Below are 20,409 nucleotides of genomic sequence, written 5' to 3' on the forward strand. Positions count from 1 at the left end.
TCAACGTTTCCCAATATGCTTATGGACAAGCATTTATGACCAAGGCTTTCGAGTTGCAAATATTGACAATGTATTCTTAACCGAAGATTCGCTGTGCTGCATATGGATATTCAATTCACTTTAAATTAGTTTAGGCTAATGAAAAGGGCTGACATTCTGAAAACACAGCAGTAAGAAAAGTTGTAAATGGGTGAAATGAGGCTTGTTTCTGCCCAGCCATGAGAGAGAAAATGGTTGGTGCTCTAAAACTGCTAATGCACTGGGTTGTTTTCTTTAATTGTCAAATGAGATGCAGCCAGGGAAATGCAAAAACATCAGATGGAATGAGTTCATGTTCAAATATTCTGTGCTCTGCATTACTTTCCCAGATCCTTTCCTCTGTTCTACTGTTGTGCCAATGCCATATTTTATAATAAAGTCTCCTTCTTTCCTTCTTTTAAACTCCCTTTGGCCTCTTCTCCATAACATCAGGATGTATTTGTGTACCTCCCCGGCCAATTCCGCATGGGTGAAAAAGGCTGGGAGGGCACTAATATGGAAGTGGGCCTAATCCCTGCTTCCATATGACATCGCCGCCAGGCTGAACTCCTCCTGGGCCTGGCACGTGTTAGGCCACTGTTGGCCTGCTTTAAGGGAACATGGATATATTCCACACTCCCTTAAGTGCTCCGGGGGACAACAGTGCTTAGACAGATTGAGGCTAATCTGGACAGGAGGCCCAGAGGGGACACAAATGCCCCACTAAACTCTGCAGAACTTGGTGGCACTGCGGGGCCCAATAGGGCATTTTTTTGTGCAGGAAGGCGGGATTGCATTCTCAAGCAATCCCACCTTCCTGCAGCCCTCCCTGTCACCCCTCCATGTGGCAAAAGCTTTCCACCACAGCTGCATCCCCTGCAGGGACACAAGAAGTGGCAGATCATGCTGATCAGCTGCAATGGGTGCAGAATTGTCCCTTGAGAGCCAGCTTGGTGTAGTGGTTAAGAGCAGTGGTTTCTAATCTGTTGAGTCAGGTTTGATTCCCTGCTCCTCCACATGCAACCAGCTAGATTATCTTGCACTCATCACAGTCCTGATAGTCCTGTTCTGAATATGTAGTGCTGTCAGAGCTCTCTCAGTCTCACCTACCTCACAGGGTGTCTATTGTGGGGAGAGGAAGGGAAGGCGATCGTAAGCTGCTTTGAGAGGCAGTGAAAAGTGGGGTATAAAAGTCAACTCTTATTCTTTTCTTTGATTTTTCTCAAATCAGCTTTGCTTCCATTTTGAGAAAGACTGCAGTAAAACCTGGGATACCTATTGTGATGGTGGGGAAATTTGTATTTTTGCATCTCCGTGGCAGCTATTTTTTTTCCTGAGACTGTTTCCATGGCAGTCAATTTGTCCCGCTACTATTGCTTTTTTAAAGAAACTAGCACTAGATTAGTATTAATTTAATATGCTATTGTCACAGTATGGGTAACAGGTTTTCTGAAAATTTCTAGCTCTTACTCTTGTGAGATACGAGGAGAAAAGGATATCTTTGTATTAGGATGGGATAGAAATATACTATTTTGTAAAAAGTATATTGTTACTACAATAACCTTTTGCTACAACTGTATATCAATATAATGATATCCTAGTGCCTTAAAAAAAATGGGAGAAGCCCCAGTGGCCCAGGGAGGAGGGTGGCCATGGTTAAGGGACAAAAGTGGGGACACTGTGAGGAACCCTACCTTGTGGAAGTCTTGTTTCCAGTGAACTTTATCTGCAGTGGCACCAGCAATGGATAAACCACATAAGCCCCTCCCTGTGTAGAAACCGCACTGTTCTCAATGACCCCCTTTTGTGTATGTATTTATTTAGTTATTTAATTTACATGTCTGCCTTTCTCACGAGGACTAAAGGCAGATTGACCAAAGTCCATAAAATCAACAGGAAAGGACCACCAATAAATAGTGCATTAGGATTTGGATTGCAGAAAACTGAAAGGAACTGAAACAAAGAATAAGTATTGACATGATCTGCTAAACAATGCCAACATTACATAGTAGAATCCTGCTTACAGCAGCAGACAATGCAAACTAGATGCTGTAATATAGTCAGTAGTCCCTAACCCAGGCTTCCTCAACCAGGATTTCATGAACCCCTGGGTTTTCCCCCCAGCCCTGGAAGGGTTTCCCAATTGGGTGGGACTTAATTGTTGTATATATTTTTAAAATTTCTTAAACTTTTATCATGTTGACCCACCCACCCCCTCCCAAAATGGCTAACGATGGGCTATGCTTCCCAATCATATGCTGCACAATCACACCCCTTCTGGAGTTTGTCAAAGCCTGAAGAACATTTCAAGGGTTTCTCAATGGTACAAAGGTTGAGAAAGTCCTAAACTTTTACCCCCAGCCTCATGGTGATCCTGGAAAAAAAGCCGTCTTGAATAATATGAATGATATGCCAACTCACTACATCCAGTAGTGGTGAATTCCACAATCTAATAACTCACTGAGGGGTTTTTGTCCATCTTGAAGTTATTACTCATCAACTCCATATAGGTTAAACCTTTCTCTCCCTTTCCTGCTCCTACCCTAGCTCTTGCTGTCCCAGGGAAAGTAAAATGTAAAGCCCAGTGAAGCCACATGCATTATGGCACCACCAAAAGTAATCTTTAGATACGTCCTCTTTAGTTACTTACCAAAAGTTGGTAATAATTTCATGTCTAATTTCATTAGGTATCCATCTGAGGTGAACAGGTAGAGTGTGTTTGGACTGAATGTTGATTAGTTGACTTCCAAAGGCACACACCTTGTTGTTATGCTGCCTTCCTTTAGAGGCTATAAAGCCTTTCACCTTGCCACTGATAAAAGTTATGATTTGTTTTGCAGTAAAGGAGAGGGGGGAGAAAAGATGATTGGAATGTAAGCAGATACACTTGGTGATTATGCAGATTTTATGCAGTTTGAAGCACAAATTAATAAAAAGGCCAACATTGCATCAATCTGAGAATTAGGCAAGCGTCTGCTCAACAGAAATGTTTATGCCCTTTTAGTGATGATGGATGGTTCCTTTCCCCTTTCCTACTTTTTTTTAAAGACCAACAGTGTTGCTGAATTATATCTTGCAAACCTTAGACAATTAAAGACCATAAAATCCACCCAATGAAATTCCAAGAAGGGACTGTCTTCAGCTAACTTGCTAAGAAATTCAGACCTTCAATCCACATTTAGTTCCCACTTACAATATCAGTAAGGTGACCAGATTGTCCCACTTTTGGAGGGACATCTGGGGGAACCTGGCAAATTGCACTTATGTTGAAATTAAAAAATATATATTACAATACTATTTTAGCATTCTATGCATTCTATGAAACTATTTGTTGCTCCATATAGACCAAATTTTAAATCAAGAACACCCCCCCCCCATCAATGGTGTCCCACTTTACCAATGTTAAAATCTGGTCACCTTAAAAACAGACCCATATGAACAGTGCAATCCTAACCAAAGTTAGATCCATTTAAACCCATTGCATTTAGAAGAGTGTGACTCTTGATTAGGATTGCTCACCAATATTTTGATTGGCAATACGCTAAGGTGACCAGATTTTAACGTTGGTAAAGCGGGACACCATTGACTGGGGGGGGGTTCTTGATTAAAAATTTGGTCTATATGGAGCAACAAAAAGTTTCATAGAATGCATAGAATGCAAAAATAGTATTGTAATATATATATATTTTTAATATCAACATAAGTACAATTTGCCAGGTATCCTCAGATCTCCCTCCAAAAGTGGGACAATCTGGTCACCTTACAATACTCAACTTCATCTTCTGCCCAGGATAGCTAATTGCCAGGCAGGATAGATTTTTTTTTTAGAAAAAAGAAAAGAGATTTTTTTGTGTGTACCTTTAAGAAAGGCTTCACTTATTGAAATGGTGGTTGACAAAGGTTAAGGATTGTTGCCCTTTGTTTTGTTGGAAGCAGATGTGATTGGGTAAGGACAGGAAAGTTTCTTTAATCTTTGGCAACATAGCACAGACGTCAAACACAAGGGCAATCAATGTTTGCCTCTTTAAGGGAGAGCCTCTTCCTTTGACAGCTTCAACAGAACTCTAGTCTTCACACCTGTGTGATCCAGTGCAACTGGATCTCATCAAACAGTATCTGGCCATCTTAGTTGCCCTCTATGGACATCAAAGAATCATAGAATCATAGAGTTGGAAGGGGCCATACAGGCCATCTAGTCCAACCCCCTGCTCAACGCAGGATCAGCCCTAAGCATCCTAAAGCATCCAAGAAAATGTGTGTATCCTACCTTTGCTTGAAGACTGCCAGTGAGGGGGAGCTCACCACCTCCTTAGGCAGCCTATTCCACTGCTGAATTACTCTGACTGTGAAAATTTTTTTCCTGATATCTAGCCTATATCGTTGTACTTGTAGTTTAAACCCATTACTGTGTGTCCTCTCCTCTACAGCCAACGGAAACAGCCTCCTGCCCTCCTCCAAGTGACAACCTTTCAAATACTTAAAGAGGGCTATCATGTCCCCTCTCAACCTCCTTTTCTCCAGGCTGAACATTCCCCTCAACCTATCTTCATAGGGATGGGTCCCTTGGCCCCAGATCTTCCTCGTCGCTCTCCTCTGTATCCTTTCAATTTTATCTACGTCCTTCTTGAAGTGAGGCCTCCAGAACTGCACACATTACTCCAGGTGTGGTCTGACCAGTGCCGTATACAATGGGGCTATGACATCTTGGGATTTTGATGTGATGCCCCTGTTGATACAGCCCAACATGGCATTCGCCTTTTTTACCGCTGCATCACACTGCCTGCTCATATTTAGTTTACAATCCACAAGTACCCCAAGGTCTCGTTCAGACACAGTGTTACCTAGAAGCGTATCCCCCATCCAGTAGGCATGCTTTTCATTTTTCTGACCCAGATGCAGAACTTTACACTTATCTTTATTAAATTGTATCTTGTTCTCATTTGCCCATTTTTCCATTGTGTTCAGATCTCGTTGAACTCTGTCTCTATCTTCTGGAGTATTTGCCAGTCCTCCCAATTTGGTGTTGTCTGCAAACTTGATGAGTAGTCCTTCCACCCCCTCATCTAGATCATTAAAAAATATGTTAAAAAGTAACGGACCGAGCCCCGAGCCCTGAGGTACCCCGCTATTCACCTTCCTCCAGTCTGATGAAACACCATTGACAACAACTCTGAGTGCGGTTCTCTAACCAATTCCCTATCTACTTAACTATCTGAAAATCCAGATTGCAGTCCTTCAATTTATCCATCAGAACATCATGGGGAACCTTATCAAAAGCTTTACTAAAATCCAAGTAAACGACATCAACCGAATTTCCCCGATCCAGCAAACCTGTTACTTGGTCAAAAAAAGAAACCAGGTTGGTCTGACAGGACCTGTTGGAGACAAATCCATGCTGACTTCCTTGGATCTTCATAGGGCTTGGTCCCTTGGCCCCAGATCATCCTCGTCGCTCTCCTCTGTACCCTTTCAATTTTATCTACTTCCTTCAAAGCTATCACTGACTATCATCCTCATATTGTGTAATGTGGCCTTAAAATATCTTTTATAAAAACACTAGATTTTAAGCCCATTTTAAGAAGCAATAAAATGGGCGCTAGAAAGGGGCGAGGGACGGCGCGGTGGTAAGGCGAGGCGGCTCTGCCGGCCGGGAGAAGGCTGCCCTGCCCACCCCCCAGCCCAGACTCAGCTGAGCCTTCTCCCGGCCGGCGGAGCAGCTGGGCACATTCCCTGGGCGGGTGAAGCAGCCAATGGGGAGCCGCACTTTGCCCCATTGGCTGCTTGGGGCGGGATGGACACTCGGAGGGGCCAATCAGGAGCCGCTTTGCGGCTCCTGATTGGCCCCTCCAAGTTTTTATCACGGACAGGGCCCGCCCTAACTCCTCCCACACAGCCCTTAGTGCTTTATTCAGTCTGTTGCGCTCCGCGCCATGGGGCTGTTTAAAGATATTTTACATAAGCTCAGTCTCTGTGCAGTTTATCCAGCTCTCACCATCCTGAGAGCCTAAAAAAGAGATCTGGACAGTTTTTCCCTCCCCTGGTCTGGGTTATCCAGGGGATATTCAAGATACTGTATTCCAGTATCTTGAATATAACAAATATCTCTAGCTCTTCCTTAAGCCTTTCTTTCCCCCCCTCCTTCTGCTGTATGTGTCATGCATATGTAAAAGGCCATACAAAACACCCCCAAATTTGATATGCTGTTTTTCACTGTTTTTCCTTATTCTTTACAACTGTTTGAAGATTGCCAGCTTTGTTGGCAGGGTTCGATGTGTAAACAGAATTAAAGCACCAGGCTGCTGAAATGAATAAAATAGTTTCATTGTGAAGAGAAACAACTTTGTATAGAAAGAAGAGAGAGAATGAGTCCTAACAGGCTAACTGTTGTTTTCAATTTATTTGGATGGAGGCAAGAAGGAAGGAAGTTTGTTCAAGGAGCAGGAAGTCTCCCATTGAGCCAATCAGAATGCTAGAGGAGATTATTTGAAAAATATCAGGAAGGTCCTATTCTGACTATGCTAAATACACTCCTCCTCCAGTGCCCCCTGCAGGACATCCTTCATGTCCTTTTGAATCATGCACACTACAGAGCTTGCATATTCCAGTCAGTTAAACTGGGTTCTTTATCTACTGTGCAAACTCTGTTGTACTTTTTAAACCTGCATTAGATTGCTTTTAGATTTTATTTTGGGTTTGGGGAAGTTCGACTATTCTTATTTTTAGGGCAAGTGGAAATGTACACATTGCAATTTCACTGTGAGATGATCGAGTCAGGAAAGTAGCTGGAACTTCCCGGGTGACAGTTGTGAAATGACAAGTTCCTTGTCCTTCATAGTGAACATATAGAACTGGCTCTTTGTGTCTGTGCATCATTGGCTCACTACCAAGAATAGTTAGTACTTCTCAAAATGGTACCCAACCTTTTTAGGAGATGTGCCAAAGGGTGAGTTACTGCCATTAGAATATGCACTGCAGTGCATAAACACCACTGTGCCATGCCTCCTTGTTGTGATTTTGCCTATTCTGCCCTCTGGAGCTTAAGAGAAAGAAGCACAAATATATCCTGACTCTTGTGTCAGAGCTAGGACTGGGATAATGGGTCTCTTGATCTTGTCCAGAAGTGCCACAGACCATTGTCTTTTGTGCTACTTGTGGCATTTGTGAACACAGGTTAGCGGCCTGTGGCATACTCCTGGAACAAAGGATAAGCAGTGTCAAACCTTGCATCCTCCCAAAAGATGGCTTTGCTCTTTATTAAAAGCCCTTCAACAGAAGGGAAGAAATATTACCTTCAGTTGCAGAATGTAATGATGTGACGGATAATGGAAAGCAGCAAAACATTTGAGACACGCAAGGGCAAGATGAATCAATGCTAGCAATCAATATCTCTCATTAAGCACAGAAATATGATGATAAAATTAGCCAAGGTGGCCAGGTTCATGTCACCAAGTGATGCATTAATTGTGCAGCAAAGAAGGAAAGAAGAAATCTGATGCATTAATAGATAATGGGTACATAAAACATAGATTAGTCTACAATCAGACTCTGAAGCTTCAATCCTGCACATACTTCCATAAATATAATTCCTATAATTAACTAAGGATTAAATACATATAGGCTTGCATTGTGAGACTACCCTTCCAAATATAATGGAGAACAGAATGATTCTTCCTGTAATCAAACTGCATGAAAAAAATAGATAACATTGACGTTCTTTTGATTGACAAAATTAGCAGGAACCAGAATATGCCAGTAAAATTATAGGTAGAGTTTTGGGAACCAGTGTTGTGACCTACCTGACACAAGGCAAGTGGAATTCAGAAATATTTTAAGGACCAGATTAAGTCATATTTATGTGATATGGATATATACAAAGGAAAAAACAGAGAAACTAGAAAGTAAAGTTAATGACTCTGGAAGTATTGGCCTTACACTAGTCTCTATTGTTTCCTGCCAGAATTCAATATAGTTCCATGCTAATTCAAAACACCTGCAGCTACCAGGAGGGATCAGCAGAGAACTTCCCAGTCACAGAGGCAACTGTGGTTGGTGCAAAATAAAAAGCAGCTGCTGACTGGGCACAAAAAATTAGCATGGCACAAGGCAAGTGTGTTGTGCTGACCTGGTGACCAGCCAACATTTATGTAGAAATGCAATAAATATCCATGCGTTTTGTTTTTGGGAGTGAAAATTGTGTAGTCCCAACGGAAAAGGAATGACCAGAGTTAAGTAACAGCTTTAGAAATGGCTAAAGGGATTCATGAAAAAAAAGGAATAAGTATGTTTCTGCACAAGTAGAGGTAGGTTTTTAAGGACCCATCCCCTTCAGGTAATTGGAACTGTCAAATATTGTTGGTGGGGATTAGAGCTGGACACAGTAATCTTATCTAGAATTTGAGTAGGCCTAATTGACTATCTTTGATCATTTACATATTGCTGTAGAGACAATCAACTAAAAATAAATTTTGAAAAAAACTAAGATCATGGTTTTCACAAAAACCATTACAAGTTTCTCTGGAAAATAAATGGTAATCATATAGAACAGGTAAGTCACTACAAGTACTTAGGCATAAATTTTACTTACAACAACAGATGGGTAAAACATAGAGAGAAAACTATCAAAACTGCAAAACAATGATCACTTTTAGCCAAGTTTTACCACCAAAAAGGTAACAAAAACCTTCCAGCAGCCCTCAAAATCTATAAAGCTGAAATAATTCCTTAGATTCTTTCTGGAATTCCAATATGGATGGAAGTGTATAACAATAAATTAGAAAACATCCAATCTTCCTTTTCCAGAAACCTCTTAGGAGTCCCAAACTGGGTGGCAAATACACTTGTCGGAAAACTTGGCCAACAGAGTTTACAAGCCAAGTCTTGGCTGCAGTCCTTCAAATATTGATTAATAATCCATTTCCATGCTCAACCAGGTAGTCTGCTGATTAACCTTTTGAGTGATCCTTTCTCTCTTACCTGGTTGAGTAAAATGTCACAGAAACTTCAAATTATGGGTCTGGACATCTCAACCCTTAGTGCGCAAGAAGGAGAAGTTAGACTAAAATCGATCTCACAGAGATTGGAAGATCAGGATGCTCATTTTTTAGGTTCTTCTAATAGCAGCATATGTTCTCACTGTTTCTGTTATAGTCCTTTAATATTAAAAAACCCATACCCTTGTATCTCCAAATTTTGGAGGCACACCCACTAAAATGAGCATTTCTATTACCTCGGCTTAACATCTTTCAAACTTTACTCGAGGTAGATTTCTGAAGATCCCTCTTCAGGAGGGATACTGTTTGCGTGGGTATAGTGTCACTGACACATTATACCACATACTCTTGGAATGTCCTAAGTTTGCTCTATATCATCAGCCTTTAGCTAATTATTTGAAGAGACTCAGATCTTTCTGTGTTGATGCGAAACATTGGATTAAAATTATACTAAGTGTGAGCGACTCAGCAATAATTGTATAAATAACTAAGTCTTTCCTGGCAATTTTAAATGAAAATCTTTCCATGATGGAATCTATAAATGAAATTATATAAAATTTTAGCTTTATGCCTTGCCATTTTTATGCCAATAAAGGTACCCAGACTCTGACCACACTGTGATTTTTAATTGTAAGGCACCTCAATCAGGACTCTGCAAAGTTGGCACAGAACTATTCTAAATTAACTAAATTGCAAATCATTGTTGTACCCCAGTTTTTCTTCAACAAGCCTGGTGAGAATGCCAGCAGTAAGCTTCAGTGATTGGACATCTGCATTCTAAGCAGTCCAATTCTGGACTCATTCCAAGATACATGAATGACATTAATCACCTTTGCTCCTTTCATAACAATGAGAGATGTTGCTAGTCAGAATGAAGTTGAACGTTCGGCTTCATCAAAATCAAATTTCTGTCAGCTTCTGTGGAAAGGGAGATTTTGATCTGAATCCAGCTTCTTTCTCCAATTTAAAAAAGCAGTATATTTCAGAGCGGTTGGTGGATCATTTCAGGGACTTTTCAAATGATATGACTGGTTGATGTATTGCCACCATTTAAGAGGCTGTTTCCCAGCTGACTGGTAAACACTTTCATCAATTCCCACCTATTTAATTCATACACAGTAGCAATCATGGAAGTGTCTTTTCAGAGAGTAACACGGTGAAATTAATCTGTGAAGGCCCTGTTGGTGCAATTCCAAAAGAAGAAGAAGATAAGCAAAAAGGCCTTTGTAGGAAGTAGTGTGATTCTTTCATAATGTTGTGAGTATAAAGGAGAATCTGTATTGTTACCAGTTGAATACAGGATCAGGTTCAAGGTTTTGGTGCTAACCTTTAAGGCTATTCATGGTCTTGGTCCTTATGCCTCCCTACAGGGTTCTTCACTTTGCAGGTTAAAATAAGTTGATGATCTTGGGCCCATGGGAAGTTTGCTTGGGCTTTTTGGCCCTGGCCCCTGCCTGGTGGAATGATCTCCCAGAAGAGCTAAGAGCCCTGTCAGAGCTGATAGTTGACTTGCAGGCAGGCCTTATGAGCAGGAAGACAGACACGGACACCAGGATGACTTCAACATGGCCACAGCTTTAGAATCATAGAATCATAGAGTTGGAAGGGGCCATACAGGCCATCTAGTCCAACCCCCTGCTCAACGCAGGATTAGCCCTAAGCATCCTAAAGCATCCAAGAAAAGTGTGTATCCAACCTTTGCTTGAAGACTTCCAGTAAGGGGGAAATCACCACCTCCTTAGGCAGCCTATTCCACTGCTGAACTACTCTGACTGTGAAAAACTTTTTCCTGATATCTAGCCTATATCGTTGTACTTGAAGTTTAAACCCATTACTGCGTGTCCTCTCCTCTGCAGCCAGCAGAAACAGCATCCTGCCCTCCTCCAAGTGACAACCTTTCAAATACTTAAAGAGGGCTATCATGTCCCCTCTCAACCTCCTTTTCTCCAGGCTGAACATTCCCAAGTCCCTCAACCTATCTTCATAGGGCTTGGTCCCTTGGCCCCAGATCATCTTCGTCGCTCTCCTCTGTACCCTTTCAATTTTATCTACGTCCTTCTTGAAGTGAGGCCTCCACAACTGCACACAGTACTCCAGGTGTGGTCTGACCAGTGCCGTATACAATGGGACTATGACATCTTGTGATTTTGATGTGATGCCTCTGTTGATACAGCCCAAAATGGCATTTGCCTTTTTTACCGCTGCATCACACTGCCTGCTCATGTTTAGTTTACAATCCACAAGTACCCCAAGGTCTCGTTCACACACAGTGCTACCTAGAAGCGTATCCCCCATCCAGTAGGCATGCTTTTCATTTTTCTGACCCAGATGCAGAACTTTACACTTATCTTTATTAAATTGCATCTTGTTCTCATTTGCCCATTTTTCCATTGTGTTCAGATCTCGTTGAACTCTGTCTCTATCTTCCGGAGTATTTGCCAGTCCTCCCAATTTGGTGTCATCTGCAAACTTGATGAGTAGTCCCTCCACCCCCTCATCTAGATCATTAATAAATAGGTTAAAAAGTACCGGGCCGAGCACCGAGCCCTGAGGTACCCCGCTACTCACCTCTCTCCAGTCTGATGAAACACCATTGACAACAACTCTTTGAGTGCGGTTCTCTAACCAATTCCCTATCCACCTAACTATCTGAAAATCCAGATTGCAGTCCTTCAACTTATCCATCAGAACATCATGGGGAACCTTGTCAAAAGCTTTACTAAAATCCAAGTAAATGACATCAACCGAATTTCCCCGATCCAGCAAACCTGTTACTTGGTCAAAAAAGGAAACTAGGTTGGTCTGTTGGCAGGACCTGTTGGAGACAAATCCATGCTGACTTCCTTGGATCACCAAATTGTCCTCCAGATGTTTGCAGATCGCTCCCTTTAATATCTGCTCCATTATCTTCCCCACAACAGAGGTCAGACTCACTGGTCTGTAGTTTCCTGGGTCATCCTTCCTCCCTTTTTTGAAGATCGGAATAACGTTTGCTCTTTTCCAGTCCTCCGGGACATCTCCAGTCCTTAAAGAGGTTCCGAAGATGATGGACAAGGGCTGTACAAGTTCTCTGGAAAGTTCTTTGAGTTCTCTCAGGTGCATTTCAGCTGGACCAGGGGATTTGAACTCATCCACTGCAGCTAAATGCCTCTCGACAACCTCTCTATCCATGTTAACCTGCCACCCAGACACTATCCTTTGGCTACAGCCATCTCTAGATGTGCCTAAGCACTTTGACCTGTGGGAAAAAACTGATGTAAAATAGGCACTAAGCCTTTCTGCTTTCTCTGCATCTTTCGTTAGAGTTTGTCCATCTGCACCCAACAGTGGGCCTATTGCCTCCTTGACTTTACGTTTGCTCCTCACATAACTGAAAAATCTTTTCTTGTTACAATGGGCTTCCCTGGCCAATCTTAGCTCACTCTCAGCTTTGGCCTTTCTGATGATTGATCTACAGTGCCTAGTAACCTGTAGGTACTCTTCTTTAGAGCTCTGTCCTTCCCTCCATTTCCTGAACATTTTCCTTTTCTTTCTTAATTCCTCTTGAAGTTCTCTGTTCATCCAAATAGGCTTCTTAGAGCTCCTGCAGTGTTTTCGTATTTCTGGAATAGTCATTGATTGAGCATGCAATAGCTCTTGTTTGAGTAGCGCCCACCCTTCACATGCTCCCTTCCCTTCCAGCATTCTCGTCCATGGTATGACACTCATCATGTCTCTGAGTTTATTAAAGTTTGCCCTACGAAAATCCAACATCCGCGTCTGGCTACAAGCTTCCTTGGCTCCCCATCTCAAAAGGAATTCTATGAGGACATGGTCACTTCCCCCTAGGGTCCCCACCTCCTTCACCTCATCCACCAACTCTTGCCTGTTGGTCAGTATTAAGTCCAGTATGGCTGAACCTCTTGTGGGTTCATCTACCATTTGATAAATGAAATTGTCAGCCAGGCAGGTCAGAAACTTGCATGACTGAGGACGCTTCACAGAGTTAGTTTCCCAGCACACATCTGGGAAATTGAAGTCACCCATGATGACAAGGTCCTGCCGTTTGGATATTTTCTCAAGCTGCTCACAAAGTGCAGCATCCACATCCTCTCGTTGGTCAGGCGGTCGGTAGCAGACACCAACCACCACACTGTTTGTTTTCCCCTCGCTTATTTTCACCCAGATGCTTTCCACTGCAGATATGCTCTCCTTCACTAGAATTTCCTGACAGGTAAGCCCTTTCCTCACATACAGTGCCACTCCTCCACCTCTTCAATCTATTCTGTTTTTTCTGAACAGTTCATATCCATCCACCATTACATTCCAGTCATGAGAATCATTCCACCAAGTTTCTGTGATGCCTACTAGATCATACCTTTCCATCAGCATGAGAAGTTCCAGCTCTTCCTTTTTATTGCCCATGCTTCGGGCATTAGTATAAAGACAACTGAATCCTTTTACTTTTGGTTCCCTATGAGCTGGCCTTGCCGGATGGGCTGCCTCCGATCGTTTTCCTTCCATACACTCCCTATGTTGATCGTCTCCTTCCCCTAGTGGCTTTAGTTTAAAGCTCTCCTGATGAATCTCCCCAGGTTCCTGCCAAACACATTCTTCCCCAGTTTCGATAAGTGCAGTCCATCAGGTGCTAGTAGGCCTTCCTCAAGAAAGCCTATCCCATGGTCCCAGAAACCAAATCTCTCCTGCCGGCACCAACTACGCAGCCAGTGATTCACCTCCATTATCTTCCTCTCCCGATGCATTCCTCTTCCCTTGACAGGCAAGATTGAAGAGAATACCACTTGTGCCCCCATTTGCTTGAGCTTCCTCCCCAGATCTTGATAGTCTTTTTTAATAGGAGCAATGGTATTCAGGGACATGTCATTCGTTCCCACATGGACCATCACAAATGGGTAGCGATCCGTAGATTTGAGGAGTTTGGGCAGCCTTTCTGAAACATCTTTAATTTTCGCCCCTGGCAAGCAACACACCTCTTGGGTTAGGGGGTCTGGCCCAGCCACATGGCGATCCATTCCTCTTAGCAGGGAGTCTCCAATTACCAGTACTCTCCTTATTTTTTTCTTCTCAACTCCATTTCCTTCTGTCCCCGTGGCCTCTTCCCTTTGTCTTAGAGTTTGTTTTGGGACCTCTTCCCTTGTTGACCCTTGCACCTCCTCTGCAAGGGCCTGAAATCTATTCTGGAGCTCCAAAGGCCCCGAGAACTGTTTCGCCCTTCGCCGTTCAGTCTTTTTCCAAACTGCCTGCAGAGGCTCCCTATTGTGGTCAATCTCCTTGTCCTCTTCAGGACTGGTTGTATTCTCTTTATTCCATGTTGCAGAGCTCTGGACTACGAACTCCTCCCCTTTCTTACTTTGGGTCAGAGCAATAATTCTGTTTTCTAGTCCCCTAATCTTTTCCTCCAAAAGTCTTACCAGCTTACACTTGGGGCAGCTGTAGTCCATCTTGTCTTCTGGGAGGAAGGCAATCATGTCACACTCACTGCAGATGATGGGATGAGTGTCCTGGAGGTCCATTGTAATGTCTAGGCAGTGCAAGTACTAGGGAAATATAATCTACTGATATAATCTACTGATTCTAATTGCTCGGCCAAGAACCCCAGGCCAAGAGCCCTTTGTCTCTCTCGCTCTTCGGCTCGCGCCAAAGGCTCGCGCCTCTGGTGAGGAGCAGCCCTTTTTAAGCCTCCCAACAATTACCCAGCAATCACCTCACCCAGGCAGAACAATAGCCTCACCTGGTCAGCAGCAACTCTCCCCAGTAGCTCTCTCCACGTGCTCTCAGTTGTCTGAGCTCTGCCTCTGGCGAGGAGCAGCCCTTTTTAAGTCTCCCAACAATTACCCAGCAATCACCTCACCCAGGCAGAACAATAGCCTCACCTGGTCAGCAGCAACTCTCCCCAGTAGCTCTCTCCACGTGCTCTCAGTTGTCTGAGCTTTATTTGTCTGAGCTTTATTTTCATTATAACATTGTTGGTACAAAACTTGGCATGAAACTGGAGCCTGCACACACAGTGTAACCATAAACAGTTGACCAGGGAGCCACCTGCATCCACCCCTGGGAACACATCTGGGCCACCCTATCAGGAGGTATTCCAACCTAGTGTGCCAGAGAGAGGTGCAAACCTCCAGTGGTCACACTGGCCACCTGGCCCAGTGAGCTTCCAGCCTCCCCATCCAGCTTGGCCTAACTTGCTCCAAGCCACCCCTTTTATTGGGCCCTAAGCACTTTTAGTTTGATCTCCTGATTGACCTGTCCCCAACAGGCTCTCTGTCCGTGCCAAAGCCGCCCCCTAAAAGCTGTGACATTTTATAAGCATAATGAACTTTAACAATACCAACAGGCCAAATGGCAAACTTCAAACATGGTTTTGTTAACAGAGTGGGAGCTGACTGTTCGCTGCTGGAGCTGGAGGGGAAAAGAGGGTGGCGAGAAACAACCCACACCTTATATAGGCGCCACATACTTGCGCCCAGCACCCCCTGTCCGCCCCTCCCTTGCCTGCTGAGTGGGGACACTGCGCGTCCCTCGTCCTGCCCGCCCTGCCGCTGCTTCAATAGTGGCCTGGGGGAGGTAAGTCCCTAACCGGATTTCTGCATGGCCTACAAGATGGAGCTCTTCTGCCAGGCTTTTGGTTGAGGCCAGCCATCCCTGGAGACTGGGCAGACTGGGGGGGGGGGGCATGGAGGGTTGGTTATGGCTTGTTGTGGGAATGAGGTTTATGGGGGTTTTAATGTATTTTATTGTATTTTATTGATTGTTAGTCGCAGTGAGCTGGCTGACCAGGAGTGGCAACCTAGAAGTATAACATAAATGAATACATAAAATGAATAATAAATAATTGTGAGCTGGTGGTAGTGAAGCCTTGGACAGTAAATGAATGTTCACAAATATTGCAATTGCTATCAAAATATGACCAAAGCTGTTGGAATTTGCAGTTCAGCTTCTGTAAAAGATGGGAAACGTGTTAATTTGACTGGCTCTGCAAGCTCATACAGGGTCTTAAGGCTGATGTAGCTCTGTGGACCATACTGAGGACTCAGAGCCCAGCAGATACAAGGTGTTCTGCATAAAGAGCAAGAAGCCAAGTACATCATAACTAAAGGAAAGTTTCGAAGGAAAATGTCGAAGAGTCTTCCACAAGTTGAACAGGGAATGGAGTCACAAATCAGCCACCTGGGTGACCTTGGGCTTGCCACAGCACTGATAAAGCTGTTCTGACCGAACAGTAATATCAAGACTCTCTCAGCCTCACCTACTTCACAGAGTGTCTATTGTGGGGAAAGGAAAGGGAAGGTGAGTGTAAGCCGCTCTGATACTCCTTTGGGTAGAAAAAAGCAGCATATAAGAACCAACTCTTCTTCTTCTACTCCACAGTTATCCAATGACTCAATAGCCCTCAGACTCTTCTTAGGATTGCACTGTTGTTTAGTCACCTTGCTTTATCTCCTCAGCCTATCAAGCATTTTGAAGACCATCCCCCTGCCAGCCTGATTCAAATGTGACTGTGTCTCCAGACTGACAACTCTGACATCATCTGTTCCACAAAAAAACACTTAAAGAGAAGAGCAAACCACCTGCTCTCCAACTGGGTAAGTCTGTTTTCATGTATGTACAACTAACAAACACAAATTTAGTAAAAGGTTCTAGTTCTAGTGAAATGTTGTGGATTGAATGTTGGACTGGGATATGGGAGACCCAGTCCTAATCCTTGCTTAAGTTAGTCACTCTCACAGCCTAACCTAATCTCACAGGGTTGGTATAAAAATAAAATGGAGGACGAGAGAGAAATGTCCTGAGCTCCTTGGAGGAAGGGCGAGATGAGAATTTATCAAATAAAGAAATAGATGGGGCCTGTTTATGTGAAACTTAAGAATGATATGTTCACATTTTCCTTTGTACGAGGAAAAGGGCCGCTTAGAGCTTTGCACATTATTGATTCATTTGAAATATTGTTGCTCTACACTCACTGCGAATAAACAGCATGATATGAAAAAGCACCATTTATCCATTAATAAAGACAAACTAGCACAAAACATGTTAGGCACCCACACATAATAAAATATAGCTTTGACTGCATCGCATAACCAACCACTCAAACTCTAAAACCGGAACAAAACAGGTAATGATAATGAAAAATAATCACAACAATAACGTTCCGAGCCAAATCCCCCAAACAACCATTGCTTGAAATTTAAAAAGATACATGGGTAAGTAAGAGAATTTAAATTTGATTTGTAATATGCAATAAGCTTTTTATCAGACAAACAACTCACAGAGCAAATTTCAAAGTCAAAATAACACAAGATGACCCAGGCACTGCTACCCGCCTTCTTAGCTTTGAAGGTAAGATAGTCTCTGCAGATTTTAACAGATGGGCAACTTCTAATGAAAGCAGATATTCCTTCAAATACCCTGCACCCTGAATATTTAGGGCTGTACTTTGAACTGTGGTTTGGAATGGACAGGCTGCTTGTGCAGCTCTTTCAATGCTGGTGAGACAACCTTTGTATAATTACCACAGTCAGTGACATACTACTTCATTTTCCAAAGTCTTCAGAGGATGCTTCAAGTAGAACTCATTGCAATAATCTAACCTGAATGAGATCAGGGAATGGGTATACAATACCTTTGAAGGAAAGGACACAGCTTTCCACAGTGAATGAACTTATTTAAACAGACCACCCAGTATAGAAGAGCTCTGAGCCACTATCTGTACATACATTGCAAAGCCACCTTAAGCTGCCTGGCCAGGGGAGGGGACCCTTTCAAGGCCCATTCTTAGGAACGGGCTTTGAAGTTAGTTATTCTATAATCAGTCAAAATTTTTAATTAAAAATTACAAGCTTATTCCTTTACATGTGTAATGAGTGGTCCCACATATCTCTGTAGACAGGACTGTTACTATATCAGTGAGCAGGCTAGCCTTGAGCCTCCCTCCCTAATACCCTATTTACAACACAATCTTGAACAGAATTAATTCAATCTAAACCCATTTAAATCAATAGAGTGGAATAATTTTTTTTAGGATTGCACTGTTAATCATATCTTAATCATATCTTGCTAGGAGGAGCAGAATTCCATATGGCCATCGGTATCTTGCAGGGCCTGCAAGATGGAACACTTCCGCCAGGTCTTTGGACAAGCCTTCCCCGCCCCCCGCCCCGATTGGCTAGAACAGCTGCTACTCTCTGATTACCATCTGTAACTATCTAGCCCTGAGACAGGGCAGTGGCAGAGTGGGGAGGGAGGTTATTTTCATCACCAGGGTGGGATAGATTATTTTACTGGGGCTTTATTGTGTGGTTTTTACAAGTGTAACCCGCAACAAGCCAGCTTGGCTGGGAGTAGTGGGCTATTAATCTAATAATGATGATGATGTCAGAATATATTATGCAGGAGGAGTTGTAGCCTCCATGTATTTTTAACTGATTTCACACATGAAAGCAACAAAAGCTTAAATCCCATAAAACACAATCCATATAGTTGATTAGTGGCTTTAAAAGCAGCTTTAACAAATGGACAGAATTGAGATCTATCAACAGTTAGCTATGATAGCTCAACTTCAACCTCAAGGTTCGGAAGCAGTACATCCCTAAATGCTAGGGGGAGGGCAAACAGTAGTGAGATTTGGGGCCAAGGGACCAAGCCCTATGAAGATAGGTTGAGGGACTTGGGAATGTTCAGCCTGGAGAAAAGGTTGAGAGGGGACATGATAGCCCTCTTTAAGTATTTGAAAGGTTGTCACTTGGAGGAGGGCAGGATGCTGTTTCTGTTGGCTGCAGAGGAGAGGACACGCAGTAATGGGTTTAAACTTCAAGTACGATATAGGCTAGATATCAGGAAAACATTTTTCACAGTCAGAGTAGTTCAGCAGTGGAATAGGCTGCCTAAGGAGGTGGTGAGCTCCCCCTCACTGGCAGTCTTCAAGCAAAGGTTGGGTACACACTTTTCTTGGATGCTTTAGGATGCTTTGGTCTGATCCTGCATTGAGCAGGGGGTTGGACTAGATGGCCTATATGGCCCCTTCCAACTCTATGATTCTGTGATTCTATGATTCTATGATTCTGTGAGATCTGTTGCTTTCCTGCCTTGTCGTAGGCTTCCCAGAAGGCTCAGGCCTCTCTTGAAAACAGGATGTGAGATTCCTGCAAGGATTTGTTCCTGTTGGTCCAAGATATCACCAATTCCCAAGTGGGATGTTGTACCTAAAATTAGCCTATGCAAATACACTTGTTTTCTAATACTGTAATTGTTTAGTGGGGATTTAAAAGCTCTAAAAGGGCAGTAAAAACAATATCACAACTACCAATAAAATTACCATCTCATATGCATTTGGAATATAAACAAGCACATCATTTTAACTCATCTTGATTAAACAGACTTCCTTTGAATTTTAAACAACCAATAATACTGCTTAGCCTGAATCAAACACCTTAGTGTTTTGCTAGCAGAAATCCCTCTCCATGTTTCTTGTGTAAACTAATCAGGACTGATTTATGACTACTAAATAGTAAAAATTAGCTTTTATTGTTCTAATCATTGTTAAAGGTCTTTTGATGATGGGATTTGTGTATATTTTTATTAAAATTCATTGGCCCCTACGTCTCTCCTTCCTACTTGAGAAGTACTCATATGGGAACATATAACAGTATTTTTATTTAACCGAATGATGCATTTAGTGAGGCAATCGGTATTCACAACACAGTATGCAAGCTTTTAGTTTTCACCTCAAGCTGGATACTGAGGGGATCTTTTAATCAAAAACTACTTACTGTTTTTTCAACCCTTTCCCAACATGCCTTTCTGTAACCTTAAGAAATGACAAAATTCTCCCCGATTTGTATCTGCAGAAACATCCTTTCCCATCTATCTCTTAAGAACAAAATGATCCACACATGATGTGCCATAAGAGCTCGTACAAGAAATTCAGGCACCTCATTAGCTGCTCCTTGGCATCAGAACATCCCATGTAGCACTTCTCTCTGTGCTTCTGCCAGTAGGTAGGCAGTGCCATCATCCTGAAGGGCATAATTAGACCCTGTCACATTTCGTACTAATGAGTAAGCTACTCCTGGAAGTATCATTGGTGTCCAAAAAGCATGTTTGTGTCTTGAGTGATTTATCGGGCAAAGGATGGGGAATGGCAGTGCTATCCTAAGCAAAGTTACACCCTTTTAAGACTTCAGTGTAATTCTCCTTAGAATTGTTCTGTAAAAATTCTAGGAGACAAAGTGAAGGGAGCATAGATTAAGTGCCCTGGTAGAATGAGCTGCCAGAGGAGATCTGAGCCCTATGGGAGTTTCCAAAGTTCTGACCGGCCTGTAAAATGGTGCTCTTCCAGAAGGCTTAGGGTTGAGGCCAACATAAGTACATAGAAACACCGAAGCTCCGCTCCTCCTCCCCA

General features: G+C 42.9%; 1 long non-coding RNA gene across 2 annotated transcripts in view; it reads left to right on the forward strand.

Annotated features, from left to right (window-relative positions):
• LOC143835306 (uncharacterized) overlaps window positions 1–20,409 on the forward strand; it is a 148,994-nt gene that overhangs the window by 126,345 nt on the left and 2,240 nt on the right. Inside the window, exons 7-8 of one of the 2 annotated variants that reach the window (XR_013230077.1) lie at window positions 16,457–16,594; window positions 18,070–18,160. This is a non-coding gene — a long non-coding RNA (uncharacterized LOC143835306). Of the gene's footprint in view, window positions 1–16,456; window positions 16,595–18,069; window positions 18,161–20,409 lie in introns of those variants that run through there. The other variant, XR_013230076.1, reaches the window with a different exon arrangement.

Source organism: Paroedura picta, chromosome 4 (assembly GCF_049243985.1).
Source record: "Paroedura picta isolate Pp20150507F chromosome 4, Ppicta_v3.0, whole genome shotgun sequence".
Lineage (NCBI taxonomy): Eukaryota > Metazoa > Chordata > Lepidosauria > Squamata > Gekkonidae > Paroedura > Paroedura picta.